Below are 12,126 nucleotides of genomic sequence, written 5' to 3'. Positions count from 1 at the left end.
CATGCAGATAAACACTGGCAGCGGCAGCAAGTGCATGCCCACAGCCACCCCTTGTTCCTTCACACCTTGTATCAGCTGTAATCCAGTCCAGTCCAGTGCTGCCTGCTGAGCAGCACTGACCAACACTGCCTGGGCCCAGGCTTTTATCTCTGAGGCCCCATTATGATGTCAGAAAGCTGGCTCTGGAATCCTGAGGGCTCCACTATGACACGTGCAAAGTTCCGTCTGAACTTTATATAAGACGGTGAGGCTCAGTCAGTCACTCAGTGTTGCCTGAGAGGGCAACACTGCAACAGCCGGCCGCCAGGCTGTCTTTTTTTTGCACAGCTAGTTGCCTCCAGGAGGCCACAAGAGGGAGACAAGGGACTGCAAAATGGAAAATAGGCATCCACCAACTTTACAGACAACTTCTCCTTGCTCCTACAACCTCCATCCTTGCACAGTTTGTTATTCTTCTAGGTAACATAGTAACAAATCCAAATTGCTGCTCTCTTTGTAGGCAAGCAAGGCTTTGTTGCAACTGCAATTCTTACTTCTTCTTGAAATGTAGGGACGACAGTACATTCCATCACATCCATCTAGTGTACACAGGTAGGTCCATTGTGGCGGGCAGGCGAGCGGGCGGGCTGCTTTATTGGCTGTTTGCTGTTCCCCTACTCCACTCCACTATTTGACTGTTGTGCTGCATCAATCAATCAATCAATCAATCAATCAATCAATCAATCAATCAATCAATCAATCAATCAATCAGTGGCTGGCTCAGGTGCAGCTCTTTAACTTACCTAAAAGGGAGGGCGGAGAGAAGACAAGGAAGGTGAATGAGGTGTTCCAATGTGAAATGCCGGAAACACAGAAACACAGACGACACACAACAAGAGGTGGCAATCTATTCATTAATTGCATTTAATCAATGAGCTCATTATCACTCATGCATTGTCCAACAGGTGTTGAAATAATGGGATTAAAAGGGGAGATCCCTTCAGAAAGACAGAAACAATAGCAAAGACAAAAAACACTTTTGGAATCTGCTTTTAGTCAACACATAAGGAAAGGGTGCACCGGTCCTGGAAATACTGCAATACCAGGTCAATGCGTGGAGTGGACAGAGCAAGCTCTATTTCCATCTCCCTGTTCTAAAAATCCATTTAATATATGGTCCCCAGATAGGGGACGTATCAGATATTAAACTGATAAGAACAGATACTACACTTGATCTTAGCCAAAAGGCCGAGAAGCGATAACCCGAACGGGCCGCGCGTTGCCCGAGCCTGCCCGATACTGCTGTTCAGCCCTTGCAGCGATTCAGCCTACTTCTAGGCAATTCCATGGGGCCCTGCAGGCTCACACACTCACAGCTACACGGGAGGTGAATAAAGGCCGGAGAGGAAGCCAGACAGGATTTGCTTCTTTTGCTTGCACCACAATGCAGTGCTGAAAGAGGAGGAATCTACATAAAAACGCCTTCCTGGCAACGCCCAAATGCCCTGCTGCCATGCAGATAAACACTGGCAGCGGCAGCAAGTGCATGCCCACAGCCACCCCTTGTTCCTTCACACCTTGTATCAGCTGTAATCCAGTCCAGTCCAGTGCTGCCTGCTGAGCAGCACTGACCAACACTGCCTGGGCCCAGGCTTTTATCTCTGAGGCCCCATTATGATGTCAGAAAGCTGGCTCTGGAATCCTGAGGGCTCCACTATGACACGTGCAAAGTTCCGTCTGAACTTTATATAAGACGGTGAGGCTCAGTCAGTCACTCAGTGTTGCCTGAGAGGGCAACACTGCAACAGCCGGCCGCCAGGCTGTCTTTTTTTTGCACAGCTAGTTGCCTCCAGGAGGCCACAAGAGGGAGACAAGGGACTGCAAAATGGAAAATAGGCATCCACCAACTTTACAGACAACTTCTCCTTGCTCCTACAACCTCCATCCTTGCACAGTTTGTTATTCTTCTAGGTAACATAGTAACAAATCCAAATTGCTGCTCTCTTTGTAGGCAAGCAAGGCTTTGTTGCAACTGCAATTCTTACTTCTTCTTGAAATGTAGGGACGACAGTACATTCCATCACATCCATCTAGTGTACACAGGTAGGTCCATTGTGGCGGGCAGGCGAGCGGGCGGGCTGCTTTATTGGCTGTTTGCTGTTCCCCTACTCCACTCCACTATTTGACTGTTGTGCTGCATCAATCAATCAATCAATCAATCAATCAATCAATCAATCAATCAATCAGTGGCTGGCTCAGGTGCAGCTCTTTAACTTACCTAAAAGGGAGGGCGGAGAGAAGACAAGGAAGGTGAATGAGGTGTTCCAATGTGAAATGCCGGAAACACAGAAACACAGACGACACACAACAAGAGGTGGCAATCTATTCATTAATTGCATTTAATCAATGAGCTCATTATCACTCATGCATTGTCCAACAGGTGTTGAAATAATGGGATTAAAAGGGGAGATCCCTTCAGAAAGACAGAAACAATAGCAAAGACAAAAAACACTTTTGGAATCTGCTTTTAGTCAACACATAAGGAAAGGGTGCACCGGTCCTGGAAATACTGCAATACCAGGTCAATGCGTGGAGTGGACAGAGCAAGCTCTATTTCCATCTCCCTGTTCTAAAAATCCATTTAATATATGGTCCCCAGATAGGGGACGTATCAGATATTAAACTGATAAGAACAGATACTACACTTGATCTTAGCCAAAAGGCCGAGAAGCGATAACCCGAACGGGCCGCGCGTTGCCCGAGCCTGCCCGATACTGCTGTTCAGCCCTTGCAGCGATTCAGCCTACTTCTAGGCAATTCCATGGGGCCCTGCAGGCTCACACACTCACAGCTACACGGGAGGTGAATAAAGGCCGGAGAGGAAGCCAGACAGGATTTGCTTCTTTTGCTTGCACCACAATGCAGTGCTGAAAGAGGAGGAATCTACATAAAAACGCCTTCCTGGCAACGCCCAAATGCCCTGCTGCCATGCAGATAAACACTGGCAGCGGCAGCAAGTGCATGCCCACAGCCACCCCTTGTTCCTTCACACCTTGTATCAGCTGTAATCCAGTCCAGTCCAGTGCTGCCTGCTGAGCAGCACTGACCAACACTGCCTGGGCCCAGGCTTTTATCTCTGAGGCCCCATTATGATGTCAGAAAGCTGGCTCTGGAATCCTGAGGGCTCCACTATGACACGTGCAAAGTTCCGTCTGAACTTTATATAAGACGGTGAGGCTCAGTCAGTCACTCAGTGTTGCCTGAGAGGGCAACACTGCAACAGCCGGCCGCCAGGCTGTCTTTTTTTTGCACAGCTAGTTGCCTCCAGGAGGCCACAAGAGGGAGACAAGGGACTGCAAAATGGAAAATAGGCATCCACCAACTTTACAGACAACTTCTCCTTGCTCCTACAACCTCCATCCTTGCACAGTTTGTTATTCTTCTAGGTAACATAGTAACAAATCCAAATTGCTGCTCTCTTTGTAGGCAAGCAAGGCTTTGTTGCAACTGCAATTCTTACTTCTTCTTGAAATGTAGGGACGACAGTACATTCCATCACATCCATCTAGTGTACACAGGTAGGTCCATTGTGGCGGGCAGGCGAGCGGGCGGGCTGCTTTATTGGCTGTTTGCTGTTCCCCTACTCCACTCCACTATTTGACTGTTGTGCTGCATCAATCAATCAATCAATCAATCAATCAATCAATCAATCAATCAATCAATCAATCAATCAGTGGCTGGCTCAGGTGCAGCTCTTTAACTTACCTAAAAGGGAGGGCGGAGAGAAGACAAGGAAGGTGAATGAGGTGTTCCAATGTGAAATGCCGGAAACACAGAAACACAGACGACACACAACAAGAGGTGGCAATCTATTCACTAATTGCATTTAATCAATGAGCTCATTATCACTCATGCATTGTCCAACAGGTGTTGAAATAATGGGATTAAAAGGGGAGATCCCTTCAGAAAGACAGAAACAATAGCAAAGACAAAAAACACTTTTGGAATCTGCTTTTAGTCAACACATAAGGAAAGGGTGCACCGGTCCTGGAAATACTGCAATACCAGGTCAATGCGTGGAGTGGACAGAGCAAGCTCTATTTCCATCTCCCTGTTCTAAAAATCCATTTAATATATGGTCCCCAGATAGGGGACATATCAGATATTAAACTGATAAGAACAGATACTACACTTGATCTTAGCCAAAAGGCCGAGAAGCGATAACCCGAACGGGCCGCGCGTTGCCCGAGCCTGCCCGATACTGCTGTTCAGCCCTTGCAGCGATTCAGCCTACTTCTAGGCAATTCCATGGGGCCCTGCAGGCTCACACACTCACAGCTACACGGGAGGTGAATAAAGGCCGGAGAGGAAGCCAGACAGGATTTGCTTCTTTTGCTTGCACCACAATGCAGTGCTGAAAGAGGAGGAATCTACATAAAAACGCCTTCCTGGCAACGCCCAAATGCCCTGCTGCCATGCAGATAAACACTGGCAGCGGCAGCAAGTGCATGCCCACAGCCACCCCTTGTTCCTTCACACCTTGTATCAGCTGTAATCCAGTCCAGTCCAGTGCTGCCTGCTGAGCAGCACTGACCAACACTGCCTGGGCCCAGGCTTTTATCTCTGAGGCCCCATTATGATGTCAGAAAGCTGGCTCTGGAATCCTGAGGGCTCCACTATGACACGTGCAAAGTTCCGTCTGAACTTTATATAAGACGGTGAGGCTCAGTCAGTCACTCAGTGTTGCCTGAGAGGGCAACACTGCAACAGCCGGCCGCCAGGCTGTCTTTTTTTTGCACAGCTAGTTGCCTCCAGGAGGCCACAAGAGGGAGACAAGGGACTGCAAAATGGAAAATAGGCATCCACCAACTTTACAGACAACTTCTCCTTGCTCCTACAACCTCCATCCTTGCACAGTTTGTTATTCTTCTAGGTAACATAGTAACAAATCCAAATTGCTGCTCTCTTTGTAGGCAAGCAAGGCTTTGTTGCAACTGCAATTCTTACTTCTTCTTGAAATGTAGGGACGACAGTACATTCCATCACATCCATCTAGTGTACACAGGTAGGTCCATTGTGGCGGGCAGGCGAGCGGGCGGGCTGCTTTATTGGCTGTTTGCTGTTCCCCTACTCCACTCCACTATTTGACTGTTGTGCTGCATCAATCAATCAATCAATCAATCAATCAATCAATCAATCAATCAATCAATCAATCAATCAGTGGCTGGCTCAGGTGCAGCTCTTTAACTTACCTAAAAGGGAGGGCGGAGAGAAGACAAGGAAGGTGAATGAGGTGTTCCAATGTGAAATGCCGGAAACACAGAAACACAGACGACACACAACAAGAGGTGGCAATCTATTCATTAATTGCATTTAATCAATGAGCTCATTATCACTCATGCATTGTCCAACAGGTGTTGAAATAATGGGATTAAAAGGGGAGATCCCTTCAGAAAGACAGAAACAATAGCAAAGACAAAAAACACTTTTGGAATCTGCTTTTAGTCAACACATAAGGAAAGGGTGCACCGGTCCTGGAAATACTGCAATACCAGGTCAATGCGTGGAGTGGACAGAGCAAGCTCTATTTCCATCTCCCTGTTCTAAAAATCCATTTAATATATGGTCCCCAGATAGGGGACGTATCAGATATTAAACTGATAAGAACAGATACTACACTTGATCTTAGCCAAAAGGCCGAGAAGCGATAACCCGAACGGGCCGCGCGTTGCCCGAGCCTGCCCGATACTGCTGTTCAGCCCTTGCAGCGATTCAGCCTACTTCTAGGCAATTCCATGGGGCCCTGCAGGCTCACACACTCACAGCTACACGGGAGGTGAATAAAGGCCGGAGAGGAAGCCAGACAGGATTTGCTTCTTTTGCTTGCACCACAATGCAGTGCTGAAAGAGGAGGAATCTACATAAAAACGCCTTCCTGGCAACGCCCAAATGCCCTGCTGCCATGCAGATAAACACTGGCAGCGGCAGCAAGTGCATGCCCACAGCCACCCCTTGTTCCTTCACACCTTGTATCAGCTGTAATCCAGTCCAGTCCAGTGCTGCCTGCTGAGCAGCACTGACCAACACTGCCTGGGCCCAGGCTTTTATCTCTGAGGCCCCATTATGATGTCAGAAAGCTGGCTCTGGAATCCTGAGGGCTCCACTATGACACGTGCAAAGTTCCGTCTGAACTTTATATAAGACGGTGAGGCTCAGTCAGTCACTCAGTGTTGCCTGAGAGGGCAACACTGCAACAGCCGGCCGCCAGGCTGTCTTTTTTTTGCACAGCTAGTTGCCTCCAGGAGGCCACAAGAGGGAGACAAGGGACTGCAAAATGGAAAATAGGCATCCACCAACTTTACAGACAACTTCTCCTTGCTCCTACAACCTCCATCCTTGCACAGTTTGTTATTCTTCTAGGTAACATAGTAACAAATCCAAATTGCTGCTCTCTTTGTAGGCAAGCAAGGCTTTGTTGCAACTGCAATTCTTACTTCTTCTTGAAATGTAGGGATGACAGTACATTCCATCACATCCATCTAGTGTACACAGGTAGGTCCATTGTGGCGGGCAGGCGAGCGGGCGGGCTGCTTTATTGGCTGTTTGCTGTTCCCCTACTCCACTCCACTATTTGACTGTTGTGCTGCATCAATCAATCAATCAATCAATCAATCAATCAATCAATCAATCAATCAATCAATCAGTGGCTGGCTCAGGTGCAGCTCTTTAACTTACCTAAAAGGGAGGGCGGAGAGAAGACAAGGAAGGTGAATGAGGTGTTCCAATGTGAAATGCCGGAAACACAGAAACACAGACGACACACAACAAGAGGTGGCAATCTATTCATTAATTGCATTTAATCAATGAGCTCATTATCACTCATGCATTGTCCAACAGGTGTTGAAATAATGGGATTAAAAGGGGAGATCCCTTCAGAAAGACAGAAACAATAGCAAAGACAAAAAACACTTTTGGAATCTGCTTTTAGTCAACACATAAGGAAAGGGTGCACCGGTCCTGGAAATACTGCAATACCAGGTCAATGCGTGGAGTGGACAGAGCAAGCTCTATTTCCATCTCCCTGTTCTAAAAATCCATTTAATATATGGTCCCCAGATAGGGGACGTATCAGATATTAAACTGATAAGAACAGATACTACACTTGATCTTAGCCAAAAGGCCGAGAAGCGATAACCCGAACGGGCCGCGCGTTGCCCGAGCCTGCCCGATACTGCTGTTCAGCCCTTGCAGCGATTCAGCCTACTTCTAGGCAATTCCATGGGGCCCTGCAGGCTCACACACTCACAGCTACACGGGAGGTGAATAAAGGCCGGAGAGGAAGCCAGACAGGATTTGCTTCTTTTGCTTGCACCACAATGCAGTGCTGAAAGAGGAGGAATCTACATAAAAACGCCTTCCTGGCAACGCCCAAATGCCCTGCTGCCATGCAGATAAACACTGGCAGCGGCAGCAAGTGCATGCCCACAGCCACCCCTTGTTCCTTCACACCTTGTATCAGCTGTAATCCAGTCCAGTCCAGTGCTGCCTGCTGAGCAGCACTGACCAACACTGCCTGGGCCCAGGCTTTTATCTCTGAGGCCCCATTATGATGTCAGAAAGCTGGCTCTGGAATCCTGAGGGCTCCACTATGACACGTGCAAAGTTCCGTCTGAACTTTATATAAGACGGTGAGGCTCAGTCAGTCACTCAGTGTTGCCTGAGAGGGCAACACTGCAACAGCCGGCCGCCAGGCTGTCTTTTTTTTGCACAGCTAGTTGCCTCCAGGAGGCCACAAGAGGGAGACAAGGGACTGCAAAATGGAAAATAGGCATCCATCAACTTTACAGACAACTTCTCCTTGCTCCTACAACCTCCATCCTTGCACAGTTTGTTATTCTTCTAGGTAACATAGTAACAAATCCAAATTGCTGCTCTCTTTGTAGGCAAGCAAGGCTTTGTTGCAACTGCAATTCTTACTTCTTCTTGAAATGTAGGGACGACAGTACATTCCATCACATCCATCTAGTGTACACAGGTAGGTCCATTGTGGCGGGCAGGCGAGCGGGCGGGCTGCTTTATTGGCTGTTTGCTGTTCCCCTACTCCACTCCACTATTTGACTGTTGTGCTGCATCAATCAATCAATCAATCAATCAATCAATCAATCAATCAATCAATCAGTGGCTGGCTCAGGTGCAGCTCTTTAACTTACCTAAAAGGGAGGGCGGAGAGAAGACAAGGAAGGTGAATGAGGTGTTCCAATGTGAAATGCCGGAAACACAGAAACACAGACGACACACAACAAGAGGTGGCAATCTATTCATTAATTGCATTTAATCAATGAGCTCATTATCACTCATGCATTGTCCAACAGGTGTTGAAATAATGGGATTAAAAGGGGAGATCCCTTCAGAAAGACAGAAACAATAGCAAAGACAAAAAACACTTTTGGAATCTGCTTTTAGTCAACACATAAGGAAAGGGTGCACCGGTCCTGGAAATACTGCAATACCAGGTCAATGCGTGGAGTGGACAGAGCAAGCTCTATTTCCATCTCCCTGTTCTAAAAATCCATTTAATATATGGTCCCCAGATAGGGGACGTATCAGATATTAAACTGATAAGAACAGATACTACACTTGATCTTAGCCAAAAGGCCGAGAAGCGATAACCCGAACGGGCCGCGCGTTGCCCGAGCCTGCCCGATACTGCTGTTTAGCCCTTGCAGCGATTCAGCCTACTTCTAGGCAATTCCATGGGGCCCTGCAGGCTCACACACTCACAGCTACACGGGAGGTGAATAAAGGCCGGAGAGGAAGCCAGACAGGATTTGCTTCTTTTGCTTGCACCACAATGCAGTGCTGAAAGAGGAGGAATCTACATAAAAACGCCTTCCTGGCAACGCCCAAATGCCCTGCTGCCATGCAGATAAACACTGGCAGCGGCAGCAAGTGCATGCCCACAGCCACCCCTTGTTCCTTCACACCTTGTATCAGCTGTAATCCAGTCCAGTCCAGTGCTGCCTGCTGAGCAGCACTGACCAACACTGCCTGGGCCCAGGCTTTTATCTCTGAGGCCCCATTATGATGTCAGAAAGCTGGCTCTGGAATCCTGAGGGCTCCACTATGACACGTGCAAAGTTCCGTCTGAACTTTATATAAGACGGTGAGGCTCAGTCAGTCACTCAGTGTTGCCTGAGAGGGCAACACTGCAACAGCCGGCCGCCAGGCTGTCTTTTTTTTGCACAGCTAGTTGCCTCCAGGAGGCCACAAGAGGGAGACAAGGGACTGCAAAATGGAAAATAGGCATCCACCAACTTTACAGACAACTTCTCCTTGCTCCTACAACCTCCATCCTTGCACAGTTTGTTATTCTTCTAGGTAACATAGTAACAAATCCAAATTGCTGCTCTCTTTGTAGGCAAGCAAGGCTTTGTTGCAACTGCAATTCTTACTTCTTCTTGAAATGTAGGGACGACAGTACATTCCATCACATCCATCTAGTGTACACAGGTAGGTCCATTGTGGCGGGCAGGCGAGCGGGCGGGCTGCTTTATTGGCTGTTTGCTGTTCCCCTACTCCACTCCACTATTTGACTGTTGTGCTGCATCAATCAATCAATCAATCAATCAATCAATCAATCAATCAATCAATCAATCAATCAATCAATCAGTGGCTGGCTCAGGTGCAGCTCTTTAACTTACCTAAAAGGGAGGGCGGAGAGAAGACAAGGAAGGTGAATGAGGTGTTCCAATGTGAAATGCCGGAAACACAGAAACACAGACGACACACAACAAGAGGTGGCAATCTATTCATTAATTGCATTTAATCAATGAGCTCATTATCACTCATGCATTGTCCAACAGGTGTTGAAATAATGGGATTAAAAGGGGAGATCCCTTCAGAAAGACAGAAACAATAGCAAAGACAAAAAACACTTTTGGAATCTGCTTTTAGTCAACACATAAGGAAAGGGTGCACCGGTCCTGGAAATACTGCAATACCAGGTCAATGCGTGGAGTGGACAGAGCAAGCTCTATTTCCATCTCCCTGTTCTAAAAATCCATTTAATATATGGTCCCCAGATAGGGGACGTATCAGATATTAAACTGATAAGAACAGATACTACACTTGATCTTAGCCAAAAGGCCGAGAAGCGATAACCCGAACGGGCCGCGCGTTGCCCGATCCTGCCCGATACTGCTGTTCAGCCCTTGCAGCGATTCAGCCTACTTCTAGGCAATTCCATGGGGCCCTGCAGGCTCACACACTCACAGCTACACGGGAGGTGAATAAAGGCCGGAGAGGAAGCCAGACAGGATTTGCTTCTTTTGCTTGCACCACAATGCAGTGCTGAAAGAGGAGGAATCTACATAAAAACGCCTTCCTGGCAACGCCCAAATGCCCTGCTGCCATGCAGATAAACACTGGCAGCGGCAGCAAGTGCATGCCCACAGCCACCCCTTGTTCCTTCACACCTTGTATCAGCTGTAATCCAGTCCAGTCCAGTGCTGCCTGCTGAGCAGCACTGACCAACACTGCCTGGGCCCAGGCTTTTATCTCTGAGGCCCCATTATGATGTCAGAAAGCTGGCTCTGGAATCCTGAGGGCTCCACTATGACACGTGCAAAGTTCCGTCTGAACTTTATATAAGACGGTGAGGCTCAGTCAGTCACTCAGTGTTGCCTGAGAGGGCAACACTGCAACAGCCGGCCGCCAGGCTGTCTTTTTTTTGCACAGCTAGTTGCCTCCAGGAGGCCACAAGAGGGAGACAAGGGACTGCAAAATGGAAAATAGGCATCCACCAACTTTACAGACAACTTCTCCTTGCTCCAACAACCTCCATCCTTGCTCCAACAACCTCCATCCTTGCACAGTTTGTTATTCTTCTAGGTAACATAGTAACAAATCCAAATTGCTGCTCTCTTTGTAGGCAAGCAAGGCTTTGTTGCAACTGCAATTCTTACTTCTTCTTGAAATGTAGGGACGACAGTACATTCCATCACATCCATCTAGTGTACACAGGTAGGTCCATTGTGGCGGGCAGGCGAGCGGGCGGGCTGCTTTATTGGCTGTTTGCTGTTCCCCTACTCCACTCCACTATTTGACTGTTGTGCTGCATCAATCAATCAATCAATCAATCAATCAATCAATCAATCAATCAATCAGTGGCTGGCTCAGGTGCAGCTCTTTAACTTACCTAAAAGGGAGGGCGGAGAGAAGACAAGGAAGGTGAATGAGGTGTTCCAATGTGAAATGCCGGAAACACAGAAACACAGACGACACACAACAAGAGGTGGCAATCTATTCATTAATTGCATTTAATCAATGAGCTCATTATCACTCATGCATTGTCCAACAGGTGTTGAAATAATGGGATTAAAAGGGGAGATCCCTTCAGAAAGACAGAAACAATAGCAAAGACAAAAAACACTTTTGGAATCTGCTTTTAGTCAACACATAAGGAAAGGGTGCACCGGTCCTGGAAATACTGCAATACCAGGTCAATGCGTGGAGTGGACAGAGCAAGCTCTATTTCCATCTCCCTGTTCTAAAAATCCATTTAATATATGGTCCCCAGATAGGGGACGTATCAGATATTAAACTGATAAGATCAGATACTACACTTGATCTTAGCCAAAAGGCCGAGAAGCGATAACCCGAACGGGCCGCGCGTTGCCCGAGCCTGCCCGATACTGCTGTTCAGCCCTTGCAGCGATTCAGCCTACTTCTAGGCAATTCCATGGGGCCCTGCAGGCTCACACACTCACAGCTACACGGGAGGTGAATAAAGGCCGGAGAGGAAGCCAGACAGGATTTGCTTCTTTTGCTTGCACCACAATGCAGTGCTGAAAGAGGAGGAATCTACATAAAAACGCCTTCCTGGCAACGCCCAAATGCCCTGCTGCCATGCAGATAAACACTGGCAGCGGCAGCAAGTGCATGCCCACAGCCACCCCTTGTTCCTTCACACCTTGTATCAGCTGTAATCCAGTCCAGTCCGGTGCTGCCTGCTGAGCAGCACTGACCAACACTGCCTGGGCCCAGGCTTTTATCTCTGAGGCCCCATTATGATGTCAGAAAGCTGGCTCTGGAATCCTGAGGGCTCCACTATGACACGTGCAAAGTTCCGTCTGAACTTTATATAAG

General features: G+C 47.8%; 8 non-coding genes across 8 annotated transcripts; all 8 read right to left on the bottom strand.

Moving 5' to 3' along the window:
• Positions 1-1,048: 1,048 nt before the first annotated feature.
• On the bottom strand, positions 1,049-1,239 carry LOC142699477 (U2 spliceosomal RNA). Its single transcript, XR_012866300.1, has one exon. It is a non-coding gene; the product is annotated as a U2 spliceosomal RNA (small nuclear RNA).
• Positions 1,240-2,523: 1,284 nt separating this feature from the next.
• On the bottom strand, positions 2,524-2,714 carry LOC142699475 (U2 spliceosomal RNA). Its single transcript, XR_012866299.1, has one exon. It is a non-coding gene; the product is annotated as a U2 spliceosomal RNA (small nuclear RNA).
• Positions 2,715-4,010: 1,296 nt separating this feature from the next.
• LOC142699474 (U2 spliceosomal RNA) lies at positions 4,011-4,201 on the bottom strand. The gene has a single exon (XR_012866298.1). It is a non-coding gene; the product is annotated as a U2 spliceosomal RNA (small nuclear RNA).
• A 1,296-nt stretch (positions 4,202-5,497) lies between these two features.
• Positions 5,498-5,688, bottom strand: LOC142699506 (U2 spliceosomal RNA). The gene has a single exon (XR_012866327.1). It is a non-coding gene; the product is annotated as a U2 spliceosomal RNA (small nuclear RNA).
• A 1,292-nt stretch (positions 5,689-6,980) lies between these two features.
• LOC142699505 (U2 spliceosomal RNA) lies at positions 6,981-7,171 on the bottom strand. Its single transcript, XR_012866326.1, has one exon. It is a non-coding gene; the product is annotated as a U2 spliceosomal RNA (small nuclear RNA).
• Positions 7,172-8,455: 1,284 nt separating this feature from the next.
• LOC142699499 (U2 spliceosomal RNA) lies at positions 8,456-8,646 on the bottom strand. Its single transcript, XR_012866320.1, has one exon. It is a non-coding gene; the product is annotated as a U2 spliceosomal RNA (small nuclear RNA).
• A 1,300-nt stretch (positions 8,647-9,946) lies between these two features.
• LOC142699486 (U2 spliceosomal RNA) lies at positions 9,947-10,137 on the bottom strand. The gene has a single exon (XR_012866309.1). It is a non-coding gene; the product is annotated as a U2 spliceosomal RNA (small nuclear RNA).
• Positions 10,138-11,442: 1,305 nt separating this feature from the next.
• Positions 11,443-11,633, bottom strand: LOC142699504 (U2 spliceosomal RNA). Its single transcript, XR_012866325.1, has one exon. It is a non-coding gene; the product is annotated as a U2 spliceosomal RNA (small nuclear RNA).
• Positions 11,634-12,126: the final 493 nt, after the last annotated feature.

Source organism: Rhinoderma darwinii, unplaced genomic scaffold (assembly GCF_050947455.1).
Source record: "Rhinoderma darwinii isolate aRhiDar2 unplaced genomic scaffold, aRhiDar2.hap1 Scaffold_1599, whole genome shotgun sequence".
Lineage (NCBI taxonomy): Eukaryota > Metazoa > Chordata > Amphibia > Anura > Rhinodermatidae > Rhinoderma > Rhinoderma darwinii.
This window is presented reverse-complemented; position numbering and strand designations above follow the sequence as displayed.